Genomic DNA, 14,195 nt, shown 5'->3' with positions numbered 1-14,195 from the left:
GAGCAAGCGCCAAAGTATTAACCCTTGGCATGATGGCCATGGATCCATCTCCAACAATCCAGTTCTACCTACAAAGAGCCGGGAAAGGGAGCATGACATTTCCTTAGAGCTAAAAGACAACACCCACAACCATCCCATTCCCAGCAACTTGGAAAGACTGGGGACGTCGCTCTGCGAGCACGTGAGAAGCCTGGAGATGGGCACACAAGGCGGAACCTTGGGCGGCTGACCTTTGCTTACAACTACGTCATCGGGGGAGAGCGCAGACGCAGTACCCCACTAGCAAAAATTATGCAGTCAAGATTCCCACGTTTGGGGAATTTGCAGGGGTCAGCACAACCAGAGTGCAATGGCTGAGCCTCGCCCTGGGTGAAGCACCTTCTTGATCATGGTATCTCCCCTGCCAGGTAAGTATGAGGTGTACTTGCCCAGCACTGGGTGGCTGTTCCCAGACACAGCTCTTTGGCTGATGGTGCAGGAAATGGATAGTCCCAGAGTCCAATGCCTTGACTCAGGTGCTCGTTAAGGCTGTGCTGTGTTCAACTTCAACCTCCAGCACACATTGGAGAGGAAACACTCGACCTTTTCACTGGCATACCTGGCTGTCATTTCCTATCGATTCAGCAACAACTGCACCTGACGGCACCAACAGCAGCTTACCCATCTCGGTGTAGCTTCCTAATACTGGAATAGAGTGTAGCAGGTAGTGGCGATAAAGGCTCAAGTGCAGTGTGTTCGGAAGGCTGCCTTTTGAGCCCCTCCACGAGCAGGGGGCCTTGCCTGGTCTATAAAAGGAGTCTGTGTCACCTGCCCGTCGGCTTACGGCCACACCACCCTGAGCACGCCCGATCTCGTCTGATCTCGGAAGCTAAGCAGGGTCGGGCCTGGTTAGTACTTGGATGGGAGACCGCCTGGGAATACCAGGTGCTGTAAGCTTTTACACTGCAGCACGCTTTTACACTGCAGCACGCTTTTACACTGCAGCACGCTTTTACACTGCAGCACGCTTTTACACTGCTGCTTCCTTACAAGAAACGTGGGCTTGCAATTACGTTGACGCACGGGCACACGTTAATGTCCTTCCAGTTTCAGCCTTGCTTTGGTTTTCACAGAAAAAAAGAGAACGGTGCACCGTTCCTGGTGGCACTGCAATACCAGGTCAATGCAAGGAGTGAAGAGAGCAAGCCCAAGGTTTCACCGCCCAATGCTCAAAAATGCATTTAATATTTAATCCCCATATAGAGGACATATCAGATATTAAACTGATAAGAACAGATACTACACTTGATCTTAGCCAAAAGGCCGAGAAACGATGGCCCACCAGTGTCTGGGGCCAACTCAAGATCTTGGCGCACAAGTTACTTGTTGTGGTGCCGTGTTTCTGAAGTGCGCATAACAAAGGCTGCTGCTGCTCATCTCCACCCCCAGGTGATCTAAGTGCACCTCTGAGCCGTGACGGACAGCTGCTTGACATTTGACACACTCAAAGGGCGCAGCCATACAGCAAAGCCCACCAAAAATAACTTAAACTCTTGGACGTTCCTCTCCACGGAAGTCTTTAGTAAAAGGCGAAAGACTTGAGCATTTTGAAGAAAAACCAGAGTCAACATAGCCCCTCTCCTTGAGAGCAGCCAAGGAGTCTATCCGCCAGAGTCACCACAGTCTCGGTCGGCCCGGCCGGCCACCTTGGGACAGCCTTTCTTCAACGTTTTCGGTTTGCCGGCCAATCAACCGCCCACATTTGACTGCATGTTTGGAAGCGCATTCTTACCGTTGGTTGTGTGCTGCAGTTTTCTATCAACCGCTGAGGCTGTGGCACATTCCTCGCTCACGGGGGACACCTCCAAGGTTTAGTGGTAGATGTGAGTGCATGAGCAAAGCAGCTCTGTGTCACACCGAGCAGTACAAACTGCCGGGCCGTTTCCCAACTCCTCCGGGCTTCTGAAATGGTGAGCTGCTCCTGGCATCGCTTCAATATCAGGTCAATGTACAGGAGTGGACGGAGCAAGCGCCAAAGTATTAACCCTTGGCATGATGGCCATGGATCCATCTCCAACAATCCAGTTCTACCTACAAAGAGCCGGGAAAGGGAGCATGACATTTCCTTAGAGCTAAAAGACAACACCCACAACCATCCCATTCCCAGCAACTTGGAAAGACTGGGGACGTCGCTCTGCGAGCACGTGAGAAGCCTGGAGATGGGCACACAAGGCGGAACCTTGGGCGGCTGACCTTTGCTTACAACTACGTCATCGGGGGAGAGCGCAGACGCAGTACCCCACTAGCAAAAATTATGCAGTCAAGATTCCCACGTTTGGGGAATTTGCAGGGGTCAGCACAACCAGAGTGCAATGGCTGAGCCTCGCCCTGGGTGAAGCACCTTCTTGATCATGGTATCTCCCCTGCCAGGTAAGTATGAGGTGTACTTGCCCAGCACTGGGTGGCTGTTCCCAGACACAGCTCTTTGGCTGATGGTGCAGGAAATGGATAGTCCCAGAGTCCAATGCCTTGACTCAGGTGCTCGTTAAGGCTGTGCTGTGTTCAACTTCAACCTCCAGCACACATTGGAGAGGAAACACTCGACCTTTTCACTGGCATACCTGGCTGTCATTTCCTATCGATTCAGCAACAACTGCACCTGACGGCACCAACAGCAGCTTACCCATCTCGGTGTAGCTTCCTAATACTGGAATAGAGTGTAGCAGGTAGTGGCGATAAAGGCTCAAGTGCAGTGTGTTCGGAAGGCTGCCTTTTGAGCCCCTCCACGAGCAGGGGGCCTTGCCTGGTCTATAAAAGGAGTCTGTGTCACCTGCCCGTCGGCTTACGGCCACACCACCCTGAGCACGCCCGATCTCGTCTGATCTCGGAAGCTAAGCAGGGTCGGGCCTGGTTAGTACTTGGATGGGAGACCGCCTGGGAATACCAGGTGCTGTAAGCTTTTACACTGCAGCACGCTTTTACACTGCAGCACGCTTTTACACTGCAGCACGCTTTTACACTGCAGCACGCTTTTACACTGCAGCACGCTTTTACACTGCAGCACGCTTTTACACTGCTGCTTCCTTACAAGAAACGTGGGCTTGCAATTACGTTGACGCACGGGCACACGTTAATGTCCTTCCAGTTTCAGCCTTGCTTTGGTTTTCACAGAAAAAAAGAGAACGGTGCACCGTTCCTGGTGGCACTGCAATACCAGGTCAATGCAAGGAGTGAAGAGAGCAAGCCCAAGGTTTCACCGCCCAATGCTCAAAAATGCATTTAATATTTAATCCCCATATAGAGGACATATCAGATATTAAACTGATAAGAACAGATACTACACTTGATCTTAGCCAAAAGGCCGAGAAGCGATGGCCCACCAGTGTCTGGGGCCAACTCAAGATCTTGGCGCACAAGTTACTTGTTGTGGTGCCGTGTTTCTGAAGTGCGCATAACAAAGGCTGCTGCTGCTCACCTCCACCCCCAGGTGATCTAAGTGCACCTCTGAGCCGTGACGGACAGCTGCTTGACATTTGACACACTCAAAGGGCGCAGCCATACAGCAAAGCCCACCAAAAATAACTTAAACTCTTGGACGTTCCTCTCCACGGAAGTCTTTAGTAAAAGGCGAAAGACTTGAGCATTTTGAAGAAAAACCAGAGTCAACATAGCCCCTCTCCTTGAGAGCAGCCAAGGAGTCTATCCGCCAGAGTCACCACAGTCTCGGTCGGCCCGGCCGGCCACCTTGGGACAGCCTTTCTTCAACGTTTTCGGTTTGCCGGCCAATCAACCGCCCACATTTGACTGCATGTTTGGAAGCGCATTCTTACCGTTGGTTGTGTGCTGCAGTTTTCTATCAACCGCTGAGGCTGTGGCACATTCCTCGCTCACGGGGGACACCTCCAAGGTTTAGTGGTAGATGTGAGTGCATGAGCAAAGCAGCTCTGTGTCACACCGAGCAGTACAAACTGCCGGGCCGTTTCCCAACTCCTCCGGGCTTCTGAAATGGTGAGCTGCTCCTGGCATCGCTTCAATATCAGGTCAATGTACAGGAGTGGACGGAGCAAGCGCCAAAGTATTAACCCTTGGCATGATGGCCATGGATCCATCTCCAACAATCCAGTTCTACCTACAAAGAGCCGGGAAAGGGAGCATGACATTTCCTTAGAGCTAAAAGACAACACCCACAACCATCCCATTCCCAGCAACTTGGAAAGACTGGGGACGTCGCTCTGCGAGCACGTGAGAAGCCTGGAGATGGGCACACAAGGCGGAACCTTGGGCGGCTGACCTTTGCTTACAACTACGTCAACGGGGGAGAGCGCGGACGCAGTACCCCACTAGCAAAAATTATGCAGTCAAGATTCCCACGTTTGGGGAATTTGCAGGGGTCAGCACAACCAGAGTGCAATGGCTGAGCCTCGCCCTGGGTGAAGCACCTTCTTGATCATGGTATCTCCCCTGCCAGGTAAGTATGAGGTGTACTTGCCCAGCACTGGGTGGCTGTTCCCAGACACAGCTCTTTGGCTGATGGTGCAGGAAATGGATAGTCCCAGAGTCCAATGCCTTGACTCAGGTGCTCGTTAAGGCTGTGCTGTGTTCAACTTCAACCTCCAGCACACATTGGAGAGGAAACACTCGACCTTTTCACTGGCATACCTGGCTGTCATTTCCTATCGATTCAGCAACAACTGCACCTGACGGCACCAACAGCAGCTTACCCATCTCGGTGTAGCTTCCTAATACTGGAATAGAGTGTAGCAGGTAGTGGCGATAAAGGCTCAAGTGCAGTGTGTTCGGAAGGCTGCCTTTTGAGCCCCTCCACGAGCAGGGGGCCTTGCCTGGTCTATAAAAGGAGTCTGTGTCACCTGCCCGTCGGCTTACGGCCACACCACCCTGAGCACGCCCGATCTCGTCTGATCTCGGAAGCTAAGCAGGGTCGGGCCTGGTTAGTACTTGGATGGGAGACCGCCTGGGAATACCAGGTGCTGTAAGCTTTTACACTGCAGCACGCTTTTACACTGCAGCACGCTTTTACACTGCAGCACGCTTTTACACTGCAGCACGCTTTTACACTGCAGCACGCTTTTACACTGCAGCACGCTTTTACACTGCAGCACGCTTTTACACTGCTGCTTCCTTACAAGAAACGTGGGCTTGCAATTACGTTGACGCACGGGCACACGTTAATGTCCTTCCAGTTTCAGCCTTGCTTTGGTTTTCACAGAAAAAAAGAGAACGGTGCACCGTTCCTGGTGGCACTGCAATACCAGGTCAATGCAAGGAGTGAAGAGAGCAAGCCCAAGGTTTCACCGCCCAATGCTCAAAAATGCATTTAATATTTAATCCCCATATAGAGGACATATCAGATATTAAACTGATAAGAACAGATACTACACTTGATCTTAGCCAAAAGGCCGAGAAGCGATGGCCCACCAGTGTCTGGGGCCAACTCAAGATCTTGGCGCACAAGTTACTTGTTGTGGTGCCGTGTTTCTGAAGTGCGCATAACAAAGGCTGCTGCTGCTCACCTCCACCCCCAGGTGATCTAAGTGCACCTCTGAGCCGTGACGGACAGCTGCTTGACATTTGACACACTCAAAGGGCGCAGCCATACAGCAAAGCCCACCAAAAATAACTTAAACTCTTGGACGTTCCTCTCCACGGAAGTCTTTAGTAAAAGGCGAAAGACTTGAGCATTTTGAAGAAAAACCAGAGTCAACATAGCCCCTCTCCTTGAGAGCAGCCAAGGAGTCTATCCGCCAGAGTCACCACAGTCTCGGTCGGCCCGGCCGGCCACCTTGGGACAGCCTTTCTTCAACGTTTTCGGTTTGCCGGCCAATCAACCGCCCACATTTGACTGCATGTTTGGAAGCGCATTCTTACCGTTGGTTGTGTGCTGCAGTTTTCTATCAACCGCTGAGGCTGTGGCACATTCCTCGCTCACGGGGGACACCTCCAAGGTTTAGTGGTAGATGTGAGTGCATGAGCAAAGCAGCTCTGTGTCACACCGAGCAGTACAAACTGCCGGGCCGTTTCCCAACTCCTCCGGGCTTCTGAAATGGTGAGCTGCTCCTGGCATCGCTTCAATATCAGGTCAATGTACAGGAGTGGACGGAGCAAGCGCCAAAGTATTAACCCTTGGCATGATGGCCATGGATCCATCTCCAACAATCCAGTTCTACCTACAAAGAGCCGGGAAAGGGAGCATGACATTTCCTTAGAGCTAAAAGACAACACCCACAACCATCCCATTCCCAGCAACTTGGAAAGACTGGGGACGTCGCTCTGCGAGCACGTGAGAAGCCTGGAGATGGGCACACAAGGCGGAACCTTGGGCGGCTGACCTTTGCTTACAACTACGTCAACGGGGGAGAGCGCGGACGCAGTACCCCACTAGCAAAAATTATGCAGTCAAGATTCCCACGTTTGGGGAATTTGCAGGGGTCAGCACAACCAGAGTGCAATGGCTGAGCCTCGCCCTGGGTGAAGCACCTTCTTGATCATGGTATCTCCCCTGCCAGGTAAGTATGAGGTGTACTTGCCCAGCACTGGGTGGCTGTTCCCAGACACAGCTCTTTGGCTGATGGTGCAGGAAATGGATAGTCCCAGAGTCCAATGCCTTGACTCAGGTGCTCGTTAAGGCTGTGCTGTGTTCAACTTCAACCTCCAGCACACATTGGAGAGGAAACACTCGACCTTTTCACTGGCATACCTGGCTGTCATTTCCTATCGATTCAGCAACAACTGCACCTGACGGCACCAACAGCAGCTTACCCATCTCGGTGTAGCTTCCTAATACTGGAATAGAGTGTAGCAGGTAGTGGCGATAAAGGCTCAAGTGCAGTGTGTTCGGAAGGCTGCCTTTTGAGCCCCTCCACGAGCAGGGGGCCTTGCCTGGTCTATAAAAGGAGTCTGTGTCACCTGCCCGTCGGCTTACGGCCACACCACCCTGAGCACGCCCGATCTCGTCTGATCTCGGAAGCTAAGCAGGGTCGGGCCTGGTTAGTACTTGGATGGGAGACCGCCTGGGAATACCAGGTGCTGTAAGCTTTTACACTGCAGCACGCTTTTACACTGCAGCACGCTTTTACACTGCAGCACGCTTTTACACTGCAGCACGCTTTTACACTGCAGCACGCTTTTACACTGCTGCTTCCTTACAAGAAACGTGGGCTTGCAATTACGTTGACGCACGGGCACACGTTAATGTCCTTCCAGTTTCAGCCTTGCTTTGGTTTTCACAGAAAAAAAGAGAACGGTGCACCGTTCCTGGTGGCACTGCAATACCAGGTCAATGCAAGGAGTGAAGAGAGCAAGCCCAAGGTTTCACCGCCCAATGCTCAAAAATGCATTTAATATTTAATCCCCATATAGAGGACATATCAGATATTAAACTGATAAGAACAGATACTACACTTGATCTTAGCCAAAAGGCCGAGAAGCGATGGCCCACCAGTGTCTGGGGCCAACTCAAGATCTTGGCGCACAAGTTACTTGTTGTGGTGCCGTGTTTCTGAAGTGCGCATAACAAAGGCTGCTGCTGCTCACCTCCACCCCCAGGTGATCTAAGTGCACCTCTGAGCCGTGACGGACAGCTGCTTGACATTTGACACACTCAAAGGGCGCAGCCATACAGCAAAGCCCACCAAAAATAACTTAAACTCTTGGACGTTCCTCTCCACGGAAGTCTTTAGTAAAAGGCGAAAGACTTGAGCATTTTGAAGAAAAACCAGAGTCAACATAGCCCCTCTCCTTGAGAGCAGCCAAGGAGTCTATCCGCCAGAGTCACCACAGTCTCGGTCGGCCCGGCCGGCCACCTTGGGACAGCCTTTCTTCAACGTTTTCGGTTTGCCGGCCAATCAACCGCCCACATTTGACTGCATGTTTGGAAGCGCATTCTTACCGTTGGTTGTGTGCTGCAGTTTTCTATCAACCGCTGAGGCTGTGGCACATTCCTCGCTCACGGGGGACACCTCCAAGGTTTAGTGGTAGATGTGAGTGCATGAGCAAAGCAGCTCTGTGTCACACCGAGCAGTACAAACTGCCGGGCCGTTTCCCAACTCCTCCGGGCTTCTGAAATGGTGAGCTGCTCCTGGCATCGCTTCAATATCAGGTCAATGTACAGGAGTGGACGGAGCAAGCGCCAAAGTATTAACCCTTGGCATGATGGCCATGGATCCATCTCCAACAATCCAGTTCTACCTACAAAGAGCCGGGAAAGGGAGCATGACATTTCCTTAGAGCTAAAAGACAACACCCACAACCATCCCATTCCCAGCAACTTGGAAAGACTGGGGACGTCGCTCTGCGAGCACGTGAGAAGCCTGGAGATGGGCACACAAGGCGGAACCTTGGGCGGCTGACCTTTGCTTACAACTACGTCAACGGGGGAGAGCGCGGACGCAGTACCCCACTAGCAAAAATTATGCAGTCAAGATTCCCACGTTTGGGGAATTTGCAGGGGTCAGCACAACCAGAGTGCAATGGCTGAGCCTCGCCCTGGGTGAAGCACCTTCTTGATCATGGTATCTCCCCTGCCAGGTAAGTATGAGGTGTACTTGCCCAGCACTGGGTGGCTGTTCCCAGACACAGCTCTTTGGCTGATGGTGCAGGAAATGGATAGTCCCAGAGTCCAATGCCTTGACTCAGGTGCTCGTTAAGGCTGTGCTGTGTTCAACTTCAACCTCCAGCACACATTGGAGAGGAAACACTCGACCTTTTCACTGGCATACCTGGCTGTCATTTCCTATCGATTCAGCAACAACTGCACCTGACGGCACCAACAGCAGCTTACCCATCTCGGTGTAGCTTCCTAATACTGGAATAGAGTGTAGCAGGTAGTGGCGATAAAGGCTCAAGTGCAGTGTGTTCGGAAGGCTGCCTTTTGAGCCCCTCCACGAGCAGGGGGCCTTGCCTGGTCTATAAAAGGAGTCTGTGTCACCTGCCCGTCGGCTTACGGCCACACCACCCTGAGCACGCCCGATCTCGTCTGATCTCGGAAGCTAAGCAGGGTCGGGCCTGGTTAGTACTTGGATGGGAGACCGCCTGGGAATACCAGGTGCTGTAAGCTTTTACACTGCAGCACGCTTTTACACTGCAGCACGCTTTTACACTGCAGCACGCTTTTACACTGCAGCACGCTTTTACACTGCAGCACGCTTTTACACTGCTGCTTCCTTACAAGAAACGTGGGCTTGCAATTACGTTGACGCACGGGCACACGTTAATGTCCTTCCAGTTTCAGCCTTGCTTTGGTTTTCACAGAAAAAAAGAGAACGGTGCACCGTTCCTGGTGGCACTGCAATACCAGGTCAATGCAAGGAGTGAAGAGAGCAAGCCCAAGGTTTCACCGCCCAATGCTCAAAAATGCATTTAATATTTAATCCCCATATAGAGGACATATCAGATATTAAACTGATAAGAACAGATACTACACTTGATCTTAGCCAAAAGGCCGAGAAGCGATGGCCCACCAGTGTCTGGGGCCAACTCAAGATCTTGGCGCACAAGTTACTTGTTGTGGTGCCGTGTTTCTGAAGTGCGCATAACAAAGGCTGCTGCTGCTCACCTCCACCCCCAGGTGATCTAAGTGCACCTCTGAGCCGTGACGGACAGCTGCTTGACATTTGACACACTCAAAGGGCGCAGCCATACAGCAAAGCCCACCAAAAATAACTTAAACTCTTGGACGTTCCTCTCCACGGAAGTCTTTAGTAAAAGGCGAAAGACTTGAGCATTTTGAAGAAAAACCAGAGTCAACATAGCCCCTCTCCTTGAGAGCAGCCAAGGAGTCTATCCGCCAGAGTCACCACAGTCTCGGTCGGCCCGGCCGGCCACCTTGGGACAGCCTTTCTTCAACGTTTTCGGTTTGCCGGCCAATCAACCGCCCACATTTGACTGCATGTTTGGAAGCGCATTCTTACCGTTGGTTGTGTGCTGCAGTTTTCTATCAACCGCTGAGGCTGTGGCACATTCCTCGCTCACGGGGGACACCTCCAAGGTTTAGTGGTAGATGTGAGTGCATGAGCAAAGCAGCTCTGTGTCACACCGAGCAGTACAAACTGCCGGGCCGTTTCCCAACTCCTCAGGGCTTCTGAAATGGTGAGCTGCTCCTGGCATCGCTTCAATATCAGGTCAATGTACAGGAGTGGACGGAGCAAGCGCCAAAGTATTAACCCTTGGCATGATGGCCATGGATCCATCTCCAACAATCCAGTTCTACCTACAAAGAGCCGGGAAAGGGAGCATGACATTTCCTTAGAGCTAAAAGACAACACCCACAACCATCCCATTCCCAGCAACTTGGAAAGACTGGGGACGTCGCTCTGCGAGCACGTGAGAAGCCTGGAGATGGGCACACAAGGCGGAACCTTGGGCGGCTGACCTTTGCTTACAACTACGTCATCGGGGGAGAGCGCGGACGCAGTACCCCACTAGCAAAAAATATGCAGTCAAGATTCCCACGTTTGGGGAATTTGCAGGGGTCAGCACAACCAGAGTGCAATGGCTGAGCCTCGCCCTGGGTGAACCACCTTCTTGATCATGGTATCTCCCCTGCCAGGTAAGTATGAGGTGTACTTGCCCAGCACTGGGTGGCTGTTCCCAGACACAGCTCTTTGGCTGATGGTGCAGGAAATGGATAGTCCCAGAGTCCAATGCCTTGACTCAGGTGCTCGTTAAGGCTGTGCTGTGTTCAACTTCAACCTCCAGCACACATTGGAGAGGAAACACTCGACCTTTTCACTGGCATACCTGGCTGTCATTTCCTATCGATTCAGCAACAACTGCACCTGACGGCACCAACAGCAGCTTACCCATCTCGGTGTAGCTTCCTAATACTGGAATAGAGTGTAGCAGGTAGTGGCGATAAAGGCTCAAGTGCAGTGTGTTCGGAAGGCTGCCTTTTGAGCCCCTCCACGAGCAGGGGGCCTTGCCTGGTCTATAAAAGGAGTCTGTGTCACCTGCCCGTCGGCTTACGGCCACACCACCCTGAGCACGCCCGATCTCGTCTGATCTCGGAAGCTAAGCAGGGTCGGGCCTGGTTAGTACTTGGATGGGAGACCGCCTGGGAATACCAGGTGCTGTAAGCTTTTACACTGCAGCACGCTTTTACACTGCAGCACGCTTTTACACTGCTGCTTCCTTACAAGAAACGTGGGCTTGCAATTACGTTGACGCACGGGCACACGTTAATGTCCTTCCAGTTTCAGCCTTGCTTTGGTTTTCACAGAAAAAAAGAGAACGGTGCACCGTTCCTGGTGGCACTGCAATACCAGGTCAATGCAAGGAGTGAAGAGAGCAAGCCCAAGGTTTCACCGCCCAATGCTCAAAAATGCATTTAATATTTAATCCCCATATAGAGGACATATCAGATATTAAACTGATAAGAACAGATACTACACTTGATCTTAGCCAAAAGGCCGAGAAGCGATGGCCCACCAGTGTCTGGGGCCAACTCAAGATCTTGGCGCACAAGTTACTTGTTGTGGTGCCGTGTTTCTGAAGTGCGCATAACAAAGGCTGCTGCTGCTCACCTCCACCCCCAGGTGATCTAAGTGCACCTCTGAGCCGTGACGGACAGCTGCTTGACATTTGACACACTCAAAGGGCGCAGCCATACAGCAAAGCCCACCAAAAATAACTTAAACTCTTGGACGTTCCTCTCCACGGAAGTCTTTAGTAAAAGGCGAAAGACTTGAGCATTTTGAAGAAAAACCAGAGTCAACATAGCCCCTCTCCTTGAGAGCAGCCAAGGAGTCTATCCGCCAGAGTCACCACAGTCTCGGTCGGCCCGGCCGGCCACCTTGGGACAGCCTTTCTTCAACGTTTTCGGTTTGCCGGCCAATCAACCGCCCACATTTGACTGCATGTTTGGAAGCGCATTCTTACCGTTGGTTGTGTGCTGCAGTTTTCTATCAACCGCTGAGGCTGTGGCACATTCCTCGCTCACGGGGGACACCTCCAAGGTTTAGTGGTAGATGTGAGTGCATGAGCAAAGCAGCTCTGTGTCACACCGAGCAGTACAAACTGCCGGGCCGTTTCCCAACTCCTCCGGGCTTCTGAAATGGTGAGCTGCTCCTGGCATCGCTTCAATATCAGGTCAATGTACAGGAGTGGACGGAGCAAGCGCCAAAGTATTAACCCTTGGCATGATGGCCATGGATCCATCTCCAACAATCCAGTTCTACCTACAAAGAGCCGGGAAAGGGAGCATGACATTTCCTTAGAGCTAAAAGACAACACCCACAACCATCCCATTCCCAGCAACTTGGAAAGACTGGGGACGTCGCTCTGCGAGCACGTGAGAAGCCTGGAGATGGGCACACAAGGCGGAACCTTGGGCGGCTGACCTTTGCTTACAACTACGTCATCGGGGGAGAGCGCGGACGCAGTAAACCCACTAGCAAAAATTATGCAGTCAAGATTCCCACGTTTGGGGAATTTGCAGGGGTCAGCACAACCAGAGTGCAATGGCTGAGCCTCGCCCTGGGTGAAGCACCTTCTTGATCATGGTATCTCCCCTGCCAGGTAAGTATGAGGTGTACTTGCCCAGCACTGGGTGGCTGTTCCCAGACACAGCTCTTTGGCTGATGGTGCAGGAAATGGATAGTCCCAGAGTCCAATGCCTTGACTCAGGTGCTCGTTAAGGCTGTGCTGTGTTCAACTTCAACCTCCAGCACACATTGGAGAGGAAACACTCGACCTTTTCACTGGCATACCTGGCTGTCATTTCCTATCGATTCAGCAACAACTGCACCTGACGGCACCAACAGCAGCTTACCCATCTCGGTGTAGCTTCCTAATACTGGAATAGAGTGTAGCAGGTAGTGGCGATAAAGGCTCAAGTGCAGTGTGTTCGGAAGGCTGCCTTTTGAGCCCCTCCACGAGCAGGGGGCCTTGCCTGGTCTATAAAAGGAGTCTGTGTCACCTGCCCGTGGGCTTACGGCCACACCACCCTGAGCACGCCCGATCTCGTCTGATCTCGGAAGCTAAGCAGGGTCGGGCCTGGTTAGTACTTGGATGGGAGACCGCCTGGGAATACCAGGTGCTGTAAGCTTTTACACTGCAGCACGCTTTTACACTGCAGCACGCTTTTACACTGCAGCACGCTTTTACACTGCAGCACGCTTTTACACTGCAGCACGCTTTTACACTGCAGCACGCTTTTACACTGCAGCACGCTTTTACACTGCTGCTTCCTTACAAGAAACGTGGGCTTGCAATTACGTTGACGCACGGGCACACGTTAATGTCCTTCCAGTTTCAGCCTTGCTTTGGTTTTCACAGAAAAAAAGAGAACGGTGCACCGTTCCTGGTGGCACTGCAATACCAGGTCAATGCAAGGAGTGAAGAGAGCAAGCCCAAGGTTTCACCGCCCAATGCTCAAAAATGCATTTAATATTTAATCCCCATATAGAGGACATATCAGATATTAAACTGATAAGAACAGATACTACACTTGATCTTAGCCAAAAGGCCGAGAAGCGATGGCCCACCAGTGTCTGGGGCCAACTCAAGATCTTGGCGCACAAGTTACTTGTTGTGGTGCCGTGTTTCTGAAGTGCGCATAACAAAGGCTGCTGCTGCTCACCTCCACCCCCAGGTGATCTAAGTGCACCTCTGAGCCGTGACGGACAGCTGCTTGACATTTGACACACTCAAAGGGCGCAGCCATACAGCAAAGCCCACCAAAAATAACTTAAACTCTTGGACGTTCCTCTCCACGGAAGTCTTTAGTAAAAGGCAAAAGACTTGAGCATTTTGAAGAAAAACCAGAGTCAACATAGCCCCTCTCCTTGAGAGCAGCCAAGGAGTCTATCCGCCAGAGTCACCACAGTCTCGGTCGGCCCGGCCGGCCACCTTGGGACAGCCTTTCTTCAACGTTTTCGGTTTGCCGGCCAATCAACCGCCCACATTTGACTGCATGTTTGGAAGCGCATTCTTACCGTTGGTTGTGTGCTGCAGTTTTCTATCAACCGCTGAGGCTGTGGCACATTCCTCGCTCACGGGGGACACCTCCAAGGTTTAGTGGTAGATGTGAGTGCATGAGCAAAGCAGCTCTGTGTCACACCGAGCAGTACAAACTGCCGGGCCGTTTCCCAACTCCTCAGGGCTTCTGAAATGGTGAGCTGCTCCTGGCATCGCTTCAATATCAGGTCAATGTACAGGAGTGGACGGAGCAAGCGCCAAAGTATTAACCCTTGGCATGATGG

General features: G+C 52.0%; 28 non-coding genes across 28 annotated transcripts; 7 read left to right on the top strand and 21 right to left on the bottom strand.

Annotated features, from left to right (window-relative positions):
• Positions 1-251: 251 nt before the first annotated feature.
• On the bottom strand, positions 252-415 carry LOC131452044 (U1 spliceosomal RNA). The gene has a single exon (XR_009236870.1). It is a non-coding gene; the product is annotated as a U1 spliceosomal RNA (small nuclear RNA).
• Positions 416-817: 402 nt separating this feature from the next.
• On the top strand, positions 818-936 carry LOC131452064 (5S ribosomal RNA). Its single transcript, XR_009236889.1, has one exon. It is a non-coding gene; the product is annotated as a 5S ribosomal RNA (ribosomal RNA).
• Positions 937-1,121: 185 nt separating this feature from the next.
• LOC131452198 (U2 spliceosomal RNA) lies at positions 1,122-1,314 on the bottom strand. Its single transcript, XR_009237017.1, has one exon. It is a non-coding gene; the product is annotated as a U2 spliceosomal RNA (small nuclear RNA).
• Positions 1,315-1,493: 179 nt separating this feature from the next.
• Positions 1,494-1,606, bottom strand: LOC131452264 (U5 spliceosomal RNA). The gene has a single exon (XR_009237079.1). It is a non-coding gene; the product is annotated as a U5 spliceosomal RNA (small nuclear RNA).
• A 647-nt stretch (positions 1,607-2,253) lies between these two features.
• Positions 2,254-2,417, bottom strand: LOC131452043 (U1 spliceosomal RNA). Its single transcript, XR_009236869.1, has one exon. It is a non-coding gene; the product is annotated as a U1 spliceosomal RNA (small nuclear RNA).
• Positions 2,418-2,819: 402 nt separating this feature from the next.
• Positions 2,820-2,938, top strand: LOC131452052 (5S ribosomal RNA). Its single transcript, XR_009236878.1, has one exon. It is a non-coding gene; the product is annotated as a 5S ribosomal RNA (ribosomal RNA).
• Positions 2,939-3,159: 221 nt separating this feature from the next.
• LOC131452099 (U2 spliceosomal RNA) lies at positions 3,160-3,352 on the bottom strand. The gene has a single exon (XR_009236923.1). It is a non-coding gene; the product is annotated as a U2 spliceosomal RNA (small nuclear RNA).
• A 179-nt stretch (positions 3,353-3,531) lies between these two features.
• On the bottom strand, positions 3,532-3,644 carry LOC131452263 (U5 spliceosomal RNA). Its single transcript, XR_009237078.1, has one exon. It is a non-coding gene; the product is annotated as a U5 spliceosomal RNA (small nuclear RNA).
• A 647-nt stretch (positions 3,645-4,291) lies between these two features.
• Positions 4,292-4,455, bottom strand: LOC131452021 (U1 spliceosomal RNA). The gene has a single exon (XR_009236848.1). It is a non-coding gene; the product is annotated as a U1 spliceosomal RNA (small nuclear RNA).
• Positions 4,456-4,857: 402 nt separating this feature from the next.
• On the top strand, positions 4,858-4,976 carry LOC131452041 (5S ribosomal RNA). Its single transcript, XR_009236867.1, has one exon. It is a non-coding gene; the product is annotated as a 5S ribosomal RNA (ribosomal RNA).
• Positions 4,977-5,215: 239 nt separating this feature from the next.
• Positions 5,216-5,408, bottom strand: LOC131452097 (U2 spliceosomal RNA). The gene has a single exon (XR_009236921.1). It is a non-coding gene; the product is annotated as a U2 spliceosomal RNA (small nuclear RNA).
• A 179-nt stretch (positions 5,409-5,587) lies between these two features.
• On the bottom strand, positions 5,588-5,700 carry LOC131452262 (U5 spliceosomal RNA). The gene has a single exon (XR_009237077.1). It is a non-coding gene; the product is annotated as a U5 spliceosomal RNA (small nuclear RNA).
• Positions 5,701-6,347: 647 nt separating this feature from the next.
• LOC131452020 (U1 spliceosomal RNA) lies at positions 6,348-6,511 on the bottom strand. The gene has a single exon (XR_009236847.1). It is a non-coding gene; the product is annotated as a U1 spliceosomal RNA (small nuclear RNA).
• A 402-nt stretch (positions 6,512-6,913) lies between these two features.
• On the top strand, positions 6,914-7,032 carry LOC131452028 (5S ribosomal RNA). The gene has a single exon (XR_009236855.1). It is a non-coding gene; the product is annotated as a 5S ribosomal RNA (ribosomal RNA).
• A 203-nt stretch (positions 7,033-7,235) lies between these two features.
• On the bottom strand, positions 7,236-7,428 carry LOC131452096 (U2 spliceosomal RNA). The gene has a single exon (XR_009236920.1). It is a non-coding gene; the product is annotated as a U2 spliceosomal RNA (small nuclear RNA).
• A 179-nt stretch (positions 7,429-7,607) lies between these two features.
• Positions 7,608-7,720, bottom strand: LOC131452260 (U5 spliceosomal RNA). Its single transcript, XR_009237075.1, has one exon. It is a non-coding gene; the product is annotated as a U5 spliceosomal RNA (small nuclear RNA).
• A 647-nt stretch (positions 7,721-8,367) lies between these two features.
• On the bottom strand, positions 8,368-8,531 carry LOC131452019 (U1 spliceosomal RNA). Its single transcript, XR_009236846.1, has one exon. It is a non-coding gene; the product is annotated as a U1 spliceosomal RNA (small nuclear RNA).
• A 402-nt stretch (positions 8,532-8,933) lies between these two features.
• LOC131452017 (5S ribosomal RNA) lies at positions 8,934-9,052 on the top strand. Its single transcript, XR_009236844.1, has one exon. It is a non-coding gene; the product is annotated as a 5S ribosomal RNA (ribosomal RNA).
• Positions 9,053-9,255: 203 nt separating this feature from the next.
• On the bottom strand, positions 9,256-9,448 carry LOC131452095 (U2 spliceosomal RNA). The gene has a single exon (XR_009236919.1). It is a non-coding gene; the product is annotated as a U2 spliceosomal RNA (small nuclear RNA).
• Positions 9,449-9,627: 179 nt separating this feature from the next.
• Positions 9,628-9,740, bottom strand: LOC131452259 (U5 spliceosomal RNA). Its single transcript, XR_009237074.1, has one exon. It is a non-coding gene; the product is annotated as a U5 spliceosomal RNA (small nuclear RNA).
• Positions 9,741-10,387: 647 nt separating this feature from the next.
• On the bottom strand, positions 10,388-10,551 carry LOC131451976 (U1 spliceosomal RNA). Its single transcript, XR_009236806.1, has one exon. It is a non-coding gene; the product is annotated as a U1 spliceosomal RNA (small nuclear RNA).
• A 402-nt stretch (positions 10,552-10,953) lies between these two features.
• LOC131452005 (5S ribosomal RNA) lies at positions 10,954-11,072 on the top strand. Its single transcript, XR_009236833.1, has one exon. It is a non-coding gene; the product is annotated as a 5S ribosomal RNA (ribosomal RNA).
• A 149-nt stretch (positions 11,073-11,221) lies between these two features.
• LOC131452094 (U2 spliceosomal RNA) lies at positions 11,222-11,414 on the bottom strand. The gene has a single exon (XR_009236918.1). It is a non-coding gene; the product is annotated as a U2 spliceosomal RNA (small nuclear RNA).
• A 179-nt stretch (positions 11,415-11,593) lies between these two features.
• On the bottom strand, positions 11,594-11,706 carry LOC131452258 (U5 spliceosomal RNA). Its single transcript, XR_009237073.1, has one exon. It is a non-coding gene; the product is annotated as a U5 spliceosomal RNA (small nuclear RNA).
• A 647-nt stretch (positions 11,707-12,353) lies between these two features.
• LOC131452063 (U1 spliceosomal RNA) lies at positions 12,354-12,518 on the bottom strand. The gene has a single exon (XR_009236888.1). It is a non-coding gene; the product is annotated as a U1 spliceosomal RNA (small nuclear RNA).
• A 402-nt stretch (positions 12,519-12,920) lies between these two features.
• Positions 12,921-13,039, top strand: LOC131451993 (5S ribosomal RNA). Its single transcript, XR_009236822.1, has one exon. It is a non-coding gene; the product is annotated as a 5S ribosomal RNA (ribosomal RNA).
• A 239-nt stretch (positions 13,040-13,278) lies between these two features.
• Positions 13,279-13,471, bottom strand: LOC131452093 (U2 spliceosomal RNA). The gene has a single exon (XR_009236917.1). It is a non-coding gene; the product is annotated as a U2 spliceosomal RNA (small nuclear RNA).
• A 179-nt stretch (positions 13,472-13,650) lies between these two features.
• On the bottom strand, positions 13,651-13,763 carry LOC131451761 (U5 spliceosomal RNA). Its single transcript, XR_009236600.1, has one exon. It is a non-coding gene; the product is annotated as a U5 spliceosomal RNA (small nuclear RNA).
• Between the last annotated feature and the right edge of the window lie 432 nt (positions 13,764-14,195).

This window comes from Solea solea, unplaced genomic scaffold (genome assembly GCF_958295425.1).
Source record: "Solea solea unplaced genomic scaffold, fSolSol10.1 scaffold_48, whole genome shotgun sequence".
Lineage (NCBI taxonomy): Eukaryota > Metazoa > Chordata > Actinopteri > Pleuronectiformes > Soleidae > Solea > Solea solea.
This window is presented reverse-complemented; position numbering and strand designations above follow the sequence as displayed.